Consider the following 17301-nt stretch of genomic DNA (forward strand, 5'->3'; position numbering starts at 1 on the left):
CTAGAGTTTGGGTCTTTATTTGTCCCTTGTTATCGCACTTGTGCAACTTTCTCCCAAGCCCAGGAAGGCAACATGCAGCGTAAGATGAAGAACTGTAGGGCTCCCTGCATGGATCCCGAGTTTCAGGGTCTGGGGCAATGCCCTCTAGAAATGTCCTGGAATTTTCTGTTAGTTCTTGTAACCAGGGATAGAGGTCCCCTGCCTTTGCACTGGGGCATATCCCAGGTACTCCTGCAGGCTGTCTCCTGTCTGTATCCTGGGGAGACTGGTGAGGGGTTTTTCCACACAGCACTGCAGAGAGGGGCTTGTTTTCCCGTTCCTGTGAAGTGCGCCACATCGGGACATGTGGTCTGCGAGACCTTCGGTTATTCCTGGCTTGGTTCGTGTTTTTATTGTTAGCCTGTTTAGCCTTCAGTCCTATTGTCCTAGTTAAGTCCTGTCATTAGAGCAGGTGTGTTCTTTTTCTGAGTGTGAGAGGGGGCCTGTTTCGGGGCCTACCCTGGAGGAGGCATCCCGGGAGAGGGTGGCAAGAGGCCTCTCAGGCCTTGGGGAATCTCCTTGGTGGGAGCTAAGCTTAGAAAGTTACTTAACCTTTCTGAGCCTACATACTCACACCTCCCGTCCATTTAAATCTACCCATGGGTTGTTCTAAAGGTGAACCTGGGGACTTCTCTGGTGGTCCAGTGGAAAAGAATCTGCCTTCCAATGCAGGGGACTCGGGTTCGATCCCTGGTCAGAGAACTAAGATCCCACATGCTGCAGGGCAACTAAGCCTGCGTGCCACAACTACTGAGCCTGCGCGCCTCAACTAGAGAGAAGCCTGGGCGCCGCAACCAAAGATCCCTCATACTGCAGCTAAGACCTGACACAGCCATACATACATACACACACACATACATAAACAAACAAACAAACTTTTAATAAATAAATAAAAGGTGAATGTGAAACTGTGTGGGATGTAGCCAGCTCTCAGTAACGGCTCCTTCCCCTCCATTTCCTTGTTGGACTATGGAACCCAGGTTTATTGTGGGGATAGTAGGATATTGGGCAGATTCTTCCTAATGACCTGGCCAGGTGTCAGGATGGGAGACTGATATTTGGGGGGCCTTTGCCCTTCAGTCAGGGTCCAGGTGGGTCTTCCTGAAAGAAGCATCCTTCTCCCTGGTGGCCGGCTGAGGAACTGGAGCAGGGGGCGGGCCGCAAAAATCCACTTTGAATTTTGCCACTTTATTTCCCCACTAGTTTGCTCAGATATAAGGAGGAACTGGCAAAATTAAAAATAAAAAAGGTTTTGTTTTGAAAATTCTGCTCTATTGACAAACAGCCTCAGATCGAGAGTAACCACCAGACATCCTGTTCCTCAGCATGTTTACTGGTCGCTCCTGGGGCAGCCGCCCTGCTCGGGTTTTGCTGTGCTTAGGGCTCTGCACGGGCATTTTTCACCTTGAAGCATATCCGTGTCCTCTGTCACTCAGCCCAGGCCACCTCTTACTGCCACTGTAAAACCTGTAGGCTGAAAAGAAATCAATATGATCAAAGCTGCATCTATCTGGCCAGTCTGTTGCACAATCCTGCCCTTTTCCATTTTACAAATCTAGCATTTTTTCTGGTAAAAAGATACGCTAATATAAGTTTATCGATAGTATGACTTGATGTTAGGCCAGAAGACTTCTGCTGTCCTCTGAAATACATACATATCTCAAAGCTATTTTTTTTAGTCTCATGAAGTGCAATAAAGACTTCATTCACTCCTAGAGGCTTCCCTGGTGGTGCAGTGGTTGAGAATCACCTGCCAATGCAGGGGACACGGATTCGATCCCTGGTCCGGGAAGATCCCACATGCCACGGAGCAGCTAAGCCCGTGCACCGCAACTACTGAGCCTGTGCCCTAGAGCCCGTAAGCCACAACTACTGAGCCCATGGCGCCGCAACTACTGAAGCCCGTGTGCCTAGAGCCTGTGCTCCGCAACAAAAGCCACTGCAATGAGATGCCCGCGCACCGCAACGAAAAGTAGCCCACGTTCGCCGCAACTAGAGAAAACCTGCACACTGCAGTGAAGACCTGACGCAGCCATAAATAAATAAATAAATAAATAAATAAATAAATAAATAAATAAATAAATAAATAAATAAAAAGACTTCACTCACTCCTAGACTAACGTTCTCATGGAGACAGTTTACCGTGCCTCCCTCTGTAAAAAGGAAACAGGGCAGCAGTTCATATGCAGATACCCCGCCACCCACTGCGAGGAGGTCAGCGTCCTCCTCAGCCTTGCCCCATAGCCGCGGGAATTGGCCAGGTGGGCGCCCACAGAGCCCAGACCCGTTCTGTTGCCACCCAGGGCAGCAGCATGGGAAAGAAGGTGGGACTTAAGGAAGCGGGCTGTGCGGAAGGCAAGGGTGGCAATGTGTTCATAGTCGTCTGTCGGGGGAAGACGTTGGGGCTGATGCAGAGCCAGGCTCTGGCAGACAGTTTTCTGGTCTCAGATGTGGGTTCACCTGTTGTCATCTGTTCTTTGGGAAGGGTGCTGGTGTGGTTTATCGAAATCCTCCCAAAGAGTAATTATGGTCATTAGCAATGGTTCTGTAGTTCCCAGATGTATTCACCTGCCTGTCACTGCCCTGTCACTCCCCCGAGGCCATCAGAATGGCCCTTCACATGCTCGTCATGTTTTGAGAATTGCCACTGGTGGTGTACAGAGCAGATTAATTGGGTGTAGATGCTTAGGAAAACAAGAACTGATGGTAAAGCCTTGCATGAATTAGGAAAAGTTTGAAGACAGAGTTCTGTTTCTGGTATGCAGAGTTTCAGCATAAAGGCTTACAAAGTATTGCTCGGGTCTTTTGGCAGTAGTGGCCCTGTACTTGCTTTAGTGATATACTTATTCCAAACTTGAGGAAAATGCCATGGACGCATTTTCTGCAGGCTTCCCGGTAACTGTGGAAGATTTTTTTAAAATATTTTTTAAACTTTTGGGAAAATTATTTGTATTATTAAATAGCATAGTAAATATGTGTATTTAGATACATAAATAAAAGCAAAATATTGGGACTGTTTCTAAACAGCTATTAACAATAATTAGATCAAAACATACCTAAAATGATAAACCTTAAAGCCACAGTAATTCATGTCTTTCTATGTAGAAAATGTTCATTCAAATTAACTTCTCTCCCAATGTCAGAATTCCTTCTGCAATGTGCATAAGATGTGATAATTTTTTTTTTTTGTGGTATGTGAGCCTCTTTCTGTCGTGGCCTCTCCCGTTGCGGAGCACAGGCTCCGGACGCGCAGGCTCAGTGGCCATGGCTCACGGGCCCAGCCGCTCCGCGGCACGTGGGATCTTCCCTGACCGGGGCACGAACCCGTGTCCCCTGCATCGGCAGGCGGACTCTCAACCACTGCGCCACCAGGGAAGCCCAAAGATGTGAAAATGTAGGCATCATCTTCTTTCTCTTCACTTCCCTCCTCTCCTCTTCCTTCCTTCACCTTCCAGCTGATGCATGCTGTGTCCAGGTCACTATGGCAGGCACTGCGGATACACAGGTAAGTACTCATGACCCCTCCCTCAGAGGCCTCCCAGTCTAAAAGTATGTACAGCTGGATGAGGATGTGCAGGAAGGAGGCGTGTGAGGTTACCTGGGTGAGGGGCCCGCTCTCAGCGTGTTTGGAGGAAGAGAGACAGCATACGATTCACAGAGGTTATGTGGAAGCTGAGATTTCAAGCCTGAAGGGGTGGCCTAGAAATGAAAAAGCATCCCAGGCATGGTACTTGTGTGAGAGTCGTGAAACCACGTTTGGGGAATGGCATGCAGCCTGGCATAGCTGTGGTGCTTGATGCTGGGGAGGAGCAGGGTTAGCAGGATGAGACCGTCTCAGCAGTGATGGGAGCTCACCGCTTTGCAAAAAAAAAAAGAAAGAAAAATTGTTCTCTGGCTGAGAACTGTATTTTGTTAGAAAGTGTTTCCTTGTATTGTGCCAAGTCTGTCTCCTTTTCTGTTTTACCTTTGAGTTCAAGCCGCAGGAGCAGCCCAGAATGAGCCTGCCTCCTCTTTGCCACCTGCCTTTATGTGTAAGTGGTGTTTTGCTTCTTTAAGTCTTGCCCCAGGCTGTGTATACCTTTGTCCTTCTTAATAGGTTTTGGTTAGTAGTTTGTTTCCTTAATATAACCCAATGATAATTCCAGTTGGTCCTTTTAGAATCTACAATTGATTGTGATTGCCTAGATTGATCTCACAGATCTCCAAAGCAGCTGTTGCTGCTGTACTGTCTCGTCTGTCGGCCTGTTTCTGCCAGGTTCCTCCCTCTGTGGTTTCACAGGATCCCAGAGGGCAGGAAGCAATCAGAGGTGTTAGTCCAGCGTCTCCTCCGCTTCTTCCCCACCACAGCATTTCCTTTTGGTCATCTTATGGCTTTAGAGAAACAAAAAGTAGGCCTTTCTCACACATATGCCGGGGATCCTTGTCCTGGGGGAACAGTAATTTTCTTTACAATCTTATAACTATTATCTTTTACTTTAGAAGCAAACTAAGAAAGAAGTACGTACCTGTGAAATGTTAATAAAAATTAATTAGGATTGAACTAAAATAGCTTAGAAGTTAAGGGTTGAGAGAGGCATGTTAAAGCTCAGGTTACATTTTCACATGAATTATCTGTAATTTGAAAATATCAGTTATGTTCTGAATGAGAGATTTGGCCATGTGTGTAATATGAGACCCCTCTGTCTGAAAGTGCAGGGTTTGGGTGGGTCCTAGAGAGAGATTCTCAACGCCTATTTGTTGATGGCAGCCGGTAATGTCGGTACCTGTAAGCAATCATTAGACGACCACTCTTAACCCCTTGATAAAAATTCTGTACTTTCCAAGCCAGTGCCATGGTTGTCTACGGATTATCCTCTTTACAAAAAAAGGACGAGATGGAAAAGGTTCAGTAATTTTGGTTCTTTCACACCCTCACCTAGTGCTGAAGCCAGGAGCTTACCCTATAGCTGTGATCCTCTGTGCGAACCATTCTTCCATGTGGGGAAAGGATGAGTGAAGAAAAGGGAGAATAAAAAGAAAACCATATGTGGTTGCTCAGGTAGAAGTTTCAGATCTCATCAGTTAGCTAAGGATGCCCCAGAAGAGACTGTTTGCTTATTGCTGGGATTTAAGTATCGTACACCGTGGAGGGCAAATTCTTATTTTTAATGTAAGAGTAAGAAAACAGTTAGTCTTCAGTGCAGTAGTTTCAGTCTCCGTCAGTGGTACTTATCGAGGGAATAGTAGGGAGAGGGGAAGAAGGGAGGATAATAAATATTCTACCACTGTGCACTCAAATGGTGGTCCATAGACCGGTGGCAGCAGCATCACCAGAGAGCCTACTAGAAATGCAGAGTCTCAAGCCCCAACCCAGCGCTTCTGAATCAGAATCTGCATTTAACAGACCCCCTGGCAATTCCTGTGCGCACTGAAGTTGGAGAAGGACTGCTCTAGTGGGTGATGACAGTACCTGACTCACCAGGAGCGATTTACCTGTCTTAGCACACTTTGAGAAAAGCTGAACAAATAAGGCATATCCGCCCAAAGTATTAAATGTTGAGAATCAGAGTTTAATTTTGTTTGTCACGGTTGACTAAACAGCAAATCCTGTTCAGGCGAGGACGGGGTTCTGTGTACTGCACAGATGACGTGCCCCATGGCTTGGATAGCAAGTGAAGAGCTGCTTCCCTGCCCTAGAGTGGAATTGTTTCCATGACGACAGTTATGAGCTGTGATCTCCCCCTACCTCCCCCCCACCCCATTAACCAACAGAGCAGAGAATAAAAACAATACTTAAAATTTTTTTTTTTGGAATTCGTCGTGTCCATTTTTTACATCATGTTATATACATCATGGGTTTCTCAGGGGAAAAGTCTGTGCAGAAAAGCGTAGCTTCCTCAGTGATGTGCAAACACTCCTTCTGGGCTAAGCTCAAACTGGCACAGCTGACAAATGTCAGCGTTGGACCATGTTGGCCTAAGCCTGATTTTTAAGAAGAATACTTGTGTTTGGTGTTTATCCTGCTGTACATCAACAGATCTTCAAGTGGAAAATCTTCATGTTAAATAGTCATTAACTCCCAAGGCCACATGTATTCAATGATCTTTCTCTTCACTTAGAGGAGCCTTTTATTTTCAGAGTAAACGAAAAATGCTAATACAGAGTGGTGACCAGTGTCACAAGGACTTGAATATTCGATTCTTTTGTAATGTGATGTGACGATGTTTTTGCCTGTTCGGTCTTTTCCACTGTCTGGGATGATCATATATTACTTCTTCATAGCTAAAAATCCACTAAGTTTTCTTTTATAAAAGTAATAATTGAAACAAAAAAACCCCTTTAGTGATAAAAAGATTGACTGCTAAAATCAGCCATTAAATGAGTTAGAGCTAATCCTAGGGTATTTTCTCAAAGTTTCATGAAGAATCTGTCAGCTTTTTAGCAGCACTGCTGTGCGTCACTGCTGCACTCCAGTCCAAGCCCCTGTAATTTCTTGCCTAGGCTGTTTCAGAAGCTTAATAACTGGTCTTGCTGCTCCCTCCCTTGCTTCAGTCTGTTCTCAACACAGTAGCCAGATCATGTTTGCCTCTGCCCCAAACACCTCTGTTGCATTGCAGGGCCCTCAAAATAAAAGCCAAAGGCCTTTGGGCACCCTAACAAGGTCACTGTTTACCTCTCTGGCCCCACATCCTACTACTGTCTCCCATGCATGCCGCAGGTCAGACAGGCCACACTTCTGTCTCAGGGCCTTTGCACTTGCTGATCCTCTGTCTGGAACTGTCTTTCCCAAGATGTCTACATGACTCTTTTCCAAAAGAGTCATGGTCTTTGTTCATATGTCAGTTTCTCAGTGAGGCGTTCCTTGACCATCCTATTTAAAATTTAACACCCCCCCCAACATATTTTACATTTTACAAGCCTACCTCATTTGATTGTGCTTTGCTTTATTGCATTTTGCTTTATTGTGCTTTGCAAATGTTGTCTTTTTACAAATTGAATGTTTCTGGCAACTCTGTGTGAGATGATGGTTAGCATTTTATTGCAATAAAGAATTTTTAAATTAAAGTATGTATGTTTTTTTTTTTTTTAGACATAATGCTATTGCACACTTAATAGACTACAGTATAGTGTAAGCATAACTTCTGTATTCACTGGGAAACCAAAAAATGTGTGTGACTTGCTTTATTGAGGTCTGGAACCAGACCTGCAATGTCTCCAAGGTATACCTGTACTTAATATACGTTCACTGTTTGTCTCCTCCTAGAACGTTACCTCCTTGAGAAGCAGGGGTTTTGTCTTGTTCATTATGTGTCCACAGCACCTAGAACCATGCCTGGCTTATTCAGGTGCATGCTGTTTGTTGAATGATGAGTGAGTGACGTTGGCCCTTTCTAGCCCCCGATGACTAGATGTGAATGTAGAGTCAAGGGCATTGTGGAACTTCTTCCTATCAGTTTTGTTCTCATTCTCATTACATAAGAGGACCGCAATGTTAGAACATCTTTAAAGTGTAAACCACAGCTGTGAGCCGTTTGAAACATTCTGTGCAGCGAGTTAGGGAATGTCGATTAGTTGTTGATTTGTAAGGCAAATAGGAGAATGACACAGTCAGTACACACCAGGTCTCCTGTGTGCCAAGTGTGCAGAGTCAGGCCCCAGGGACAGGAGGAGGCACAGTGTATGGATCCTCCTTCAGAGAGCTGCACACGTTGTTGCTGCCGGCCCCGTAGTCATCCCACAGCAAACTCAAAGCCTTTCATGCCCCCCTCCGAGGACCACTGCTTTGGGTGCTTGTGCACATGCGTGCATGTATATTTATTTGTTTTCCAGTGTTGTCTCAGCAAGGGTTTCCTTTGGCCGCAATTTATGTTTTCCTTTTTGTTTATAGTGTTTCTTAGGAGCCCACTGCTACAAGTCCTGTCTGCAGAGGTGCTACTCAAATGTATCTTGAACTTTGTGCCGTTTCTCTTTTAGTATCTGAAGATTTATTTTTGCTATGGAAGCCTAGGAAACAGTAAAGTTACGGAAGTGAGTTAGACAGTGCCCATCTAATTATTGACCCCCCCAGGGGCAGGACACATCAGGGAGGATGGAGCCCATTCAGGAAAGCCATATGGTCTGCCTGGCAAAATGATCCCTGTTTTGGCGATGGATGCAGCAGGTTCTAACGGTCCAAAGCCATCATTCATTCATGAAAATATCTCTTGAGTGTCCACTGTTGTGGAACATGCTAATAAAATGAGCACAGTATTCACCTTTATGGAGCATCTTACAGTCTAGTGAGAGAAATAAACGTAAATTAAATAATCACATAAATGTGTAATTATAAACGGTAGTAAGTGCTACAACGGAGAAGATCAAGATGCTATGGGAGCTTAAGATAAGGGAATGTCCTAATCTGGGGTCGTGTGACATGAGCTAGGAGTTGCAGATGACTAGGCACGTATGTGCTTTGTGGGGAAGGTGCAGAGTATGTGCATTCGTTTCTAGCCAGAGGAAACGAGGTGTGCAAAATCTCTGAAGTGTTGAGGGATCTGTGCATTTAAGAGAGTAAAAGGAGACCAGTGTGGCTGAAATGTGAGGGTGACAGGAAGAGTGTGCATGGAGGAGGCTGGAGGGGTGAGCTGGGCCAGACCACGGCTTGAGAGTCAGCTCTCGGGTATTTATCATCAGACCCATGCAGAGCATTAAAGGAGTCGAAGTAGGGCTGAGCCATGACCTGTTTTCTATTTTTAAATGTTTACTCTGGACAGTTTGTGGATGATAGATTGGAAGGGAGGAAGCGGAAGCTGGGAAAATAGCAAGAAGTGTTTCGTGTTTGTCCAGGAGAAGGATGATAGCAGCTTGGACTAGGATGGTGGTAGTGGAGGAGATAGGAGAACACTTGTCTGGAGAGAGAATATTGGAGGCCACTGGCATCTGGACTGTGATTGCTCTGACATGCTCACCCAACAATCTGCTGTTAATTTGGCTTGATCTGCCTGTATGGTACCCACACCTGGGATTTCAGGAAGTATTTATTGGCCAAAGAAACGTGAGTATGTTGGTCAAGCTGGATGGAGCAAGTGTCCAGGCTGTCTGATGACATATTTTTCATGGGAAATGAATCCATAGGCTCTGTGGCTTATCTGTCAATCTTTTATGAGCTTTGTTAACATGAATCAGTATTGATAAACATGATCATTTTTGGCACCTTAGTGAGATAGACTTTTGGAGCCAACAGAGGGAGGGACAGAACCTGGACAGTTGTGAGTTCCCCGAGGTAAATGTCACCTGGTGGAGACTCTCTGAACTGCTTCCTTTCCTAAGCAACACCCTCTTTTTTGATGGATGCTTTTCCATTATCATTTTTAAAATTTTTAAGTAAACCTGTAATATCAATAGCTATATTCACCAATTGTTTCTATCTTTAGAACAGAAATTATTTCACCCAGTGGGGAAGGGTGCTGCCACCTAAAAAAGAATTTCAGAGGGAACGTAGTTTGGAAAGGCATATTAAATGTAGAATGATTCAGAGTCAAGGAGAATCTTACCCTACATTGTTTCCCTATGCATCTATCTTTTTATTATTATGCCATGTTGATTTCTTTTGAAATCATAAAATATTTGTTTTTCAAATCTCCTTTTATCGATACATGTAATGATATTGTCTTAATGGTTTTATTTAGGAACTCAGTAAAGTTAGGCAGTTGAAATAATTCACTAAAGTTTCACGGAGCCCTGTTGGTACTCTCAAGTCTAGAAGATATCAAACAATGATATAAAACATTATGTGTGCATTTGTGACCACTCACTAACAATATTTTCCTCATCTTTTGCAGGAGAAAATGGAAAAAACGGAGGTACTTTTAATGGAACAGAATAAACCACTGAACAGGTAACTACATTATCAGGGGTTGTGTACACATTAATTAGAGTTAATATTTGTGAAGTCCTTAGAAGGTTACCTGGCACGCAGTAAATAACTACATAAGTGTTTGCTACTATTAAGTTCCTTTAGCTGTACCTGAGCCTAAAATAAACCAGTCATACATCCCAAAACTACCCAACAAAAACAAACCATTTGCCCCTACAGCAAGTGTGAACATCACATGGTCTCTGTGTGACCTGTTACAGTGGCCTGAGAGACTTAATTTCTTAATCTTTGAGCACGCTAAGTAGTTGAATACCCGTTCACTTTTGGTTTTGAGCACTCAATTCGTGATGACCTTGTGTCAGATCAGTTTGCTTTTTGAAACAAAACAAGCTTCTTCCCAATTCTTGAAGAGCTTATCATTTGTGGAGATGGCTTCGTTTACAGGTAGCCACTGAAATGGCTTGTGGATAGGTAGTAAAGATGGAGAGCATGGCATTAAGAACAGAACTCACATTTTCTGATGACGCCGAGATTACTTGGAGTAAGAAGTTTCAAACTATTGACCCTGCCCAGGCACTGCCTTCACGTCACAAAACTGTTGGTGTTATTAAGACCTACTGACACATTCAGCAAACATTGATAAGGGGCCTATTACGTGCCTAGTGCTGTGCTTGGCCTTGAGATTGCAAAGTTGAACATGTCACCTTTCTCCTCACCCACCCCATCTCTCTGGATCTGTACCGGTTCCTGCCTTCTTTACCTCGCTGAGGGGGAGACTGGGGTCTCCTGGCCAGAGTGATGCTCTAGATCCCACCTTCCCTCCCACCTTCAGCTCTTCTGTCTCCCCCGGCTCCACTCCCTCCACTCTTTATTCAGGGTGGGGAGAAAAACTCTGGGAGTGGAGGCCCCGCAGTCTGGTTCGGTAGTGTTAGACGTTTCTCTAGCAGGCTTGCTTTCCCTGGACTTCTGTGTCATAGTTCACATAGTTCATTTTAAATATTCCGTGGTTTTGTGTTTTGCCATGCTTCCCCTCTGGCATTTGGGGATATTATTAGCTTTGGAAGTTACTTTTCTATTCAGAAGTGTGACATTATTAACTTGAGGGAGGCGGGCACTAGTGGTGTGCTCGATGTGTCAGTGGTTCTCATACCTTTTTTTTTTTTTTTTTTTTTTAAATTTTCGGTACGCGGGCCTCTCACTGTTGTGGCCTCTCCTGTTGCGGAGCACAGGCTCCGGACACGCAGGCCCAGCGGCCATGGCTCATGGGCCCAGCCGCTCCGCGGCATGTGGGGTCTTCCCGGACCGGGGCACAAACCGGTGCCCTGCATCTGCAGGCGGACTCTCAACCACTGCGCCCCCAGGGAAGCCCTCTCATACCTTTTTATTGGAACCCACAGGAAGAAATACGTGTCACGTTAGGACCCAGTGCACGCACTTGCACACGTGGATGTATGGTTTCCCGATACATCTTCACTATATGTGAGTGTGATAGAATTCTCTAGTCTATTGTGTTCTCTATCACTTTTTCTTTTTCTCTTTTTTCTCTCTTCATTTAAACGTTCCTCATAACCTACCAAATGGGTTTCATAACCTACTAGTCAGTAGTGCTTTGACAGACTTGCTGTATTTTTGTGCTATGGTAGGGGCACCCGCTTTCTTGCCTTTCTGTCCACATTCTGTGGTAAGGTGTGTGTATCTTTTATCCCTAAACACCCCGCCCCCCAGCTTGCCTTAACTTAGTTCTTTATGTGTGAAACTCTCTCCCTCGTTTGTAATTTAGCTTATGTTTCTGTTTTGCCACATACCATTCACTCCTCAACTTTCTTTGTTTGAACTTTGACATTCCTCTCCTGACCAATAGACAAGAATTACTATTTCAAATGAAATAGATACCTCTGTGCTATTCGATCTTACATATTAAGTATAATTTTAAAAAAGTAACATGTATTTTTCATTAATTTCAGTGTTTACTAAGCGTTCATAGTGTGCAGGAAAGCTTGTATATTGGAATGCATTGAAGTTACCCACTTTAATCACTTAATCTCCTTAAGCATTTTTAGGATTTCTGGCTCAGCATCTAATAAACTGAAATGCGTTCATGCTATATCACTCAGTCAGGGAGCTGATATGCAATGAGGGGAAAGAATTTCATGGTAAAACTTGATTCCTTACCTTCATGTGTTCTTTCTTAATGGGACTATAAAATGATAGTTTAGTAAAGCACCCAACAAGCCAGGATCTATTCAAAACTTTTGGAAATGATAATTCACTCTTCCAAGATAGTTAAGAACTTCATTTTAAATGTTGTAGGTTTGCGGCTTGATTTGTTAGATGAGAGATGCATTTGGTTCTAGTTTTAAGGCTAGTGCTGGAAAAACAAGAAGCTAAAATCTATTGCTTAATCTGTTTTGAACCCTTATCACAATATCGTGGTGACTTCTGTGCAGTGCTAGCAAAATTCTCACTGATTTCAGAGACAAGTTTATTTATAAAGGAATCATAATTATATACATCTAAGATTACTCAGTATGTACAATAAATTTTAATGGTTATAATGTGCAGAATGGTTCTTTTAACCTAAGATAAACCAGTATTCACCTGTCTTTGAAGATTATTTCTAAGGTTTATAGGCAATAAATGAGACAGAATATCCCAGCTTGCTGAGTTAAAAGATCTCATTTGAGTAGTCATAGAAGTTTCTAAATATTTTGTTATTGAAGCCAAGCCAAAGTTCATTTGGTTCTTTGAGTATGTTCTAATTTCAGTCATGATTAATGAGGCCTTTCCATATAATTATAAATATAGCATATTTGCCAAAATTTAGCCAAATTATTATATTGTATTATTTTATATTATTATAATATTACTTAGCCAAGTATTATAGGTGAACACATTCCTATACTTTACAATGATTTTAAATGCCATATAGCACAATTTGGATTGCTTTGTTTTGCCCTATCTAGGGTTTGAAAGTGTTGTGAGAAGACAATAAAGCAGACTTCGACAGCTAGTAGATGTTAAGGTATATTTACCAAAATCCTTTAACAAAAATCATTATCTAGGATTTCATTTTGATTTCCCTTTCTTCTTCTTTTTTTACTTTCTAAGGCAATTTTTTTTTTTTCTTATGCGGTACACAGGCCTCTCACTGTTGTGGCCTCTCCTGTTGCGGAGCACGGGCTCCGGACGCGCAGGCTCAGCAGCCATGGCTCACGGGCCCAGCCGCTCCGCGGCATGTGGGATCCTCCCGGACCGGGGCACGAACCTGTGTCCCCTGCATCGGCAGGCAGACTCTCAACCACTGCGCCACCAGGGAAGCCCTCTATGGCAATTTTAAATGAATCATAAAGTATTTTTTCCATTAAATAAATAGAGCATGCACAACAATAAAATTTTCTGATGTTTTCTTCTTAGTCTTAATTAATTAAGGTACACTGACTTCTTCCTGGACGACTGTTCCTCAGATATATTCTTCCTTCTTTTACTCACTAATTTCTTTGAAGATTGATTGAATCGGTGCAGTATTCTACAGCCATGTGCATTTATATCATTTGGGCTAGGACACAATTAATGCATCATCTCTGCATGGAAGAGGACCTAGGAAGGTACAGGTGTTGCAGTGGTACCTTTCTGGCAGTCATATCATCTCCAGGCAGTTGAAGGCCAGTCCTAGGAAGATGCCAGAGGGGTTGGACTGGTAGGTGATCCAGAGCCCTCTCTAAACTGAGGAAAAACAAAAGGGAATATGCATAGAGCTAATGGAAGATCCTATCTCAGAAGAACTGAGTAAGCAGCTCATATATAAATAAACCATGAGGACAAATCCTTCCAGCCTCTCCCAAGATGGCAGTCAGTGCTCTGTAGTTCCCTCATCACATCCCCATCGCCACTGAGACTGCGTCAACCTCGGTCTTGTGTTTACCGTTAGAGGGGGTTATTTTCATTCCTTTCCATTCTCTGTCCTCTTGCCTTTTGAGATACCTACTACATGTTCTCTTACCTGCCCGATGATTTCTTCCAAGTAACCTTATAAGCGATCCTAAAACTTTGGTGTGAGCCCTGGGTCTTCCCTTTGTCCCGTTCCGTTCCTGACCAGTGAGCTCACAGCATTAGCACAGCATAGGCAGGGGCAGGTGCTAGAAGGTAGTGAAAGAGAGAGTTCAAATAAATACTTCAAAACTACTTCACTTGAATCCCTACTTTTTGAAAAAAATTAAGAAACCATAAAAGGCCTTTAACTAGGAAAAAACTTTTTGTTAAGAATGATTTCTAGTCTGTTTCCTAGCCTGCTCTTGTTTAGTCCTAGTGCACAGTACATGCCTGGAAATCAGTAGAAAAGCACCAGAATGTATATTTGTTCGTCCCTTTAACCAGCAGCTTTGAGAGTATACAGAAGCAGGAGTTGATCCTTGCCCCCTGCCTGGCTCCGTTCGTAGGCATTTGTGCTGCCCCCCGCCCTGCCCTGCGCCCCCATTTCAGAAGGTAAACCACGTTACCATCGGACAAGGTTTTACTGGCTTCAGAGAATGGCACAGCTGAAAAGGATATTATTGATGGTTCAAGGGGACAAATTATGGCAGAAATCTGAACAGTATTTGGGAACATAAACTACCGTGAGTTTAATAACCCCCAAACAAGAACAACATGTATTTTTTAAAAAGTATTTATTTCATACTTGTCCAGTTTTTTTGGCCGTTTTCCTTTATTCATTTTCTGTGAGGGGAAACTGAAGTGAAAATGGAAATTATTTTTATCCCCTTTATTAAGGCACCTGGATTGATTGTGAAAAGCATGAGAGGTCACGTCAGGTAGCCAAGCACTTGTTTTAAAAGCATGAATAAAAGAAAAAGAAGACAGTAAACAACAAGATATGACATAGTGTGTTATGGGTTGCTAGTTTTGAACTTCAGTCCTTCGTAGCACTAGAGCCTAAGTATTTATGTTGTCAAGAAATAAAGTAAGTGTGGACTTCCCTGGCGGTCCAGTGGTTAAGACGCTGTGCTCCCAGTGTAGGGGGCACCGGTTCAGTCCCTGGACGGGGAACTAAGATCCCACATGCCATATGGTGTGGCCAAATAAAAAAATAACAACAAAAATAAAGTAAGTGAAATGCTAGGTTCATTCTAAGTGCTAAAGGCGTGCAGCTGATATTGTTGACACATACAGAGATACTCAGTGGTGCTCTCAGGACATTCTTTTAGTCGTGTTTCCTATAGTTCAGGATGGGTTTGTTTTGATCTGTCCTATTTTTTTGTGATAATTTGTATGGCAAAGAGGACAGGTTAATAGCCTTTATTATTTCCTACGTGCTAAGCATTGGGTGATGAGTGTGAGGGGACATACTGCCACCATCCCAGTTTTACAGAATGTGTTTGATAACAGAAGGTTCTAGTCAGTTCCCAGCAGAGACCATAGTCTCATCAGAACCAAATGGTAGCTGGCTTTAAGTAATGTTGCAGCAATATTTAAAGGCTTAAAAAGCTTCTTTACATTGTTGATTAGCTGTGATAGCCACACAAGGAAAATACTCATTAAAAGAGGGGGTTTTCACAGAGTAAAAAAGTAACTCAGATTTTCCTAAGTTTGTAGCATTACTTTCATATTCTTGAGGTTAAAGATTTTTAGGTAAATATTTGCAATTTACAATCTATTGTTTAGTCCTCAGGGATAGAATAGTGTAATATAAGAAAATTGAAAGTAGTATTCCCTTTTTAAATGTATATAATCAACATGTTTCATGTATTTCCTGCATATTTGCTATTTTCAGTCGTACATGATACATCTTGTGATTTCAGTAGGAAATGGACCTTTTAGGCAGACAGATTCTGAAGGATTTCCATATTGGGGGTATGTTATGTTCATGTCAATAATTGGAAGAAAATAAATCCAATACCTCTGATTGAAGAGGCAAATAAATATATATGTAAAATCAATTTTCAGTTTACCACCTTAATGGAAGGGAACATTAGCATGGCTAATGAAAAGTTTTCAGCAGCCAACTCAGCCAGCTTTTTCTGTGTAACAAGGAAATAAAGGCTTACTTCTCTTTAAAAAAAAAAAAAAGTTTTCTTTTCACAGTAACTTCTTGTTTAGTTTTGCTTTGGGTTCTTTGCTTTCTGGAATGCACAGCAGACAGCAGTGGATTTGGAAGTGGCTCAACATATATTTGTAAAATAGAGGAATATCCCTATAATCTAAAATAAGTTGTAAATATTGTGAAAAGTTTAAATTAATACACAATTAAATTATGGATTTTATTACATTTCCATTGTAGATTCAAATTCATTTGCCTATTCTTAAAACTATAAATGTCCAGGGTAAAACAGGTTAATTAACACTTGAATCTATCTTAACAAGTCCTCCTGCCTCCCATCCCCCACTATTCCTATCTTTTTAAAGGTGAAATTAGTATAGAATGAAGATCAAAGATATTTGAAGGGGAGAATAAGTCACAGAATAATTTAAATGTAACCATTTGAATTTGGAGTAGGAAGGAAGGCTAGAAGTCATTTAACCTTTTCAATTTACAGAGAAGGAAACTGAGTTTCTGAGAGCTGATAGGACTGCACAAAGCCACAGAATTATTAAAGGGCAGAACTAATACTGACAGGTAGATAGCACTTCTTCAACCGGGACTTTTAATGATTTTTTTCAGCTTTATTGAGGTATAATTGACAGATGATATTATAAAATGTTTAAAATGTACAACATCATGATTGATGAACATATACCTTGTGAAAGGATCCCCTTCACTTGAATAATTTTCAGAAATTAATAGTAAACCGCAGTCTTTTTTGTCTTTGCTTTTTGTTTTTTAACACACTACTTGGAAAGTGTGTGTCTTAGGAAAAGGTAGTGGAAAGCAAAGCCCACTCATACTGTGGGTACTGTTTTTTCCACTCTGCTCGATTGGGGGCAGCCTGGTGGGTACAGATAGGAAAGGAAGAGAGAGGCCTAATCGTCACTTCAATGACAATGAAGGTTTTATGCGATAATTTTTAAACCTGGAACCACCTGCTTTTCTAGAAATAGTTGTTCCCTGAGAAGTTCCATGTCTTTCTCAGCTACTTGTGCCCCTGTCCAACCCAGAAAACACCACCCCCTAATTCCTGCATTCTAGGGAGGTCTCTGGCAGATCCCCTCCTGTTGAGAATATTATTACCTGTATGATTTTTTACCGGTAGAAAGGCAGGTTTAGTGTTGTCAGTTAACTTACTGTGTTAGTGCGCTGAGCTTGCTGAGACTACAGATTTATGTTGGACTTCTTTCCCCCTACCCCGTAAATAATTTTGCTTCCCAATTTAGAAAAGTCGAATTCTTAGAACCAGGTACTACTATCATTTGCATGGGACCAAATGAATGCTCTTGGTTCCAAGTACAGTTAATGAGACAGGGTAAATGGGGCAGGAAAACGAGCATCATCAGCA

General features: G+C 42.5%; 1 long non-coding RNA gene across 2 annotated transcripts in view; it reads left to right on the forward strand.

Moving 5' to 3' along the window:
• The window catches only part of LOC112394946 (uncharacterized), a 234659-nt gene that overhangs the window by 136226 nt on the left and 81132 nt on the right, over positions 1-17301 (forward strand). For both annotated transcript variants that reach the window (XR_003002255.1, XR_003002256.1), the window contains one exon: positions 9840-9895. This is a non-coding gene — a long non-coding RNA (uncharacterized LOC112394946). The remainder of the gene's footprint in view (positions 1-9839; positions 9896-17301) is intronic.

The sequence above is a fragment of the Neophocaena asiaeorientalis genome, unplaced genomic scaffold (genome assembly GCF_003031525.2).
Source record: "Neophocaena asiaeorientalis asiaeorientalis breed wild unplaced genomic scaffold, Neophocaena_asiaeorientalis_V1.1 scaffold364, whole genome shotgun sequence".
In the NCBI taxonomy this organism is placed as follows: Eukaryota; Metazoa; Chordata; class Mammalia; order Artiodactyla; family Phocoenidae; genus Neophocaena; species Neophocaena asiaeorientalis.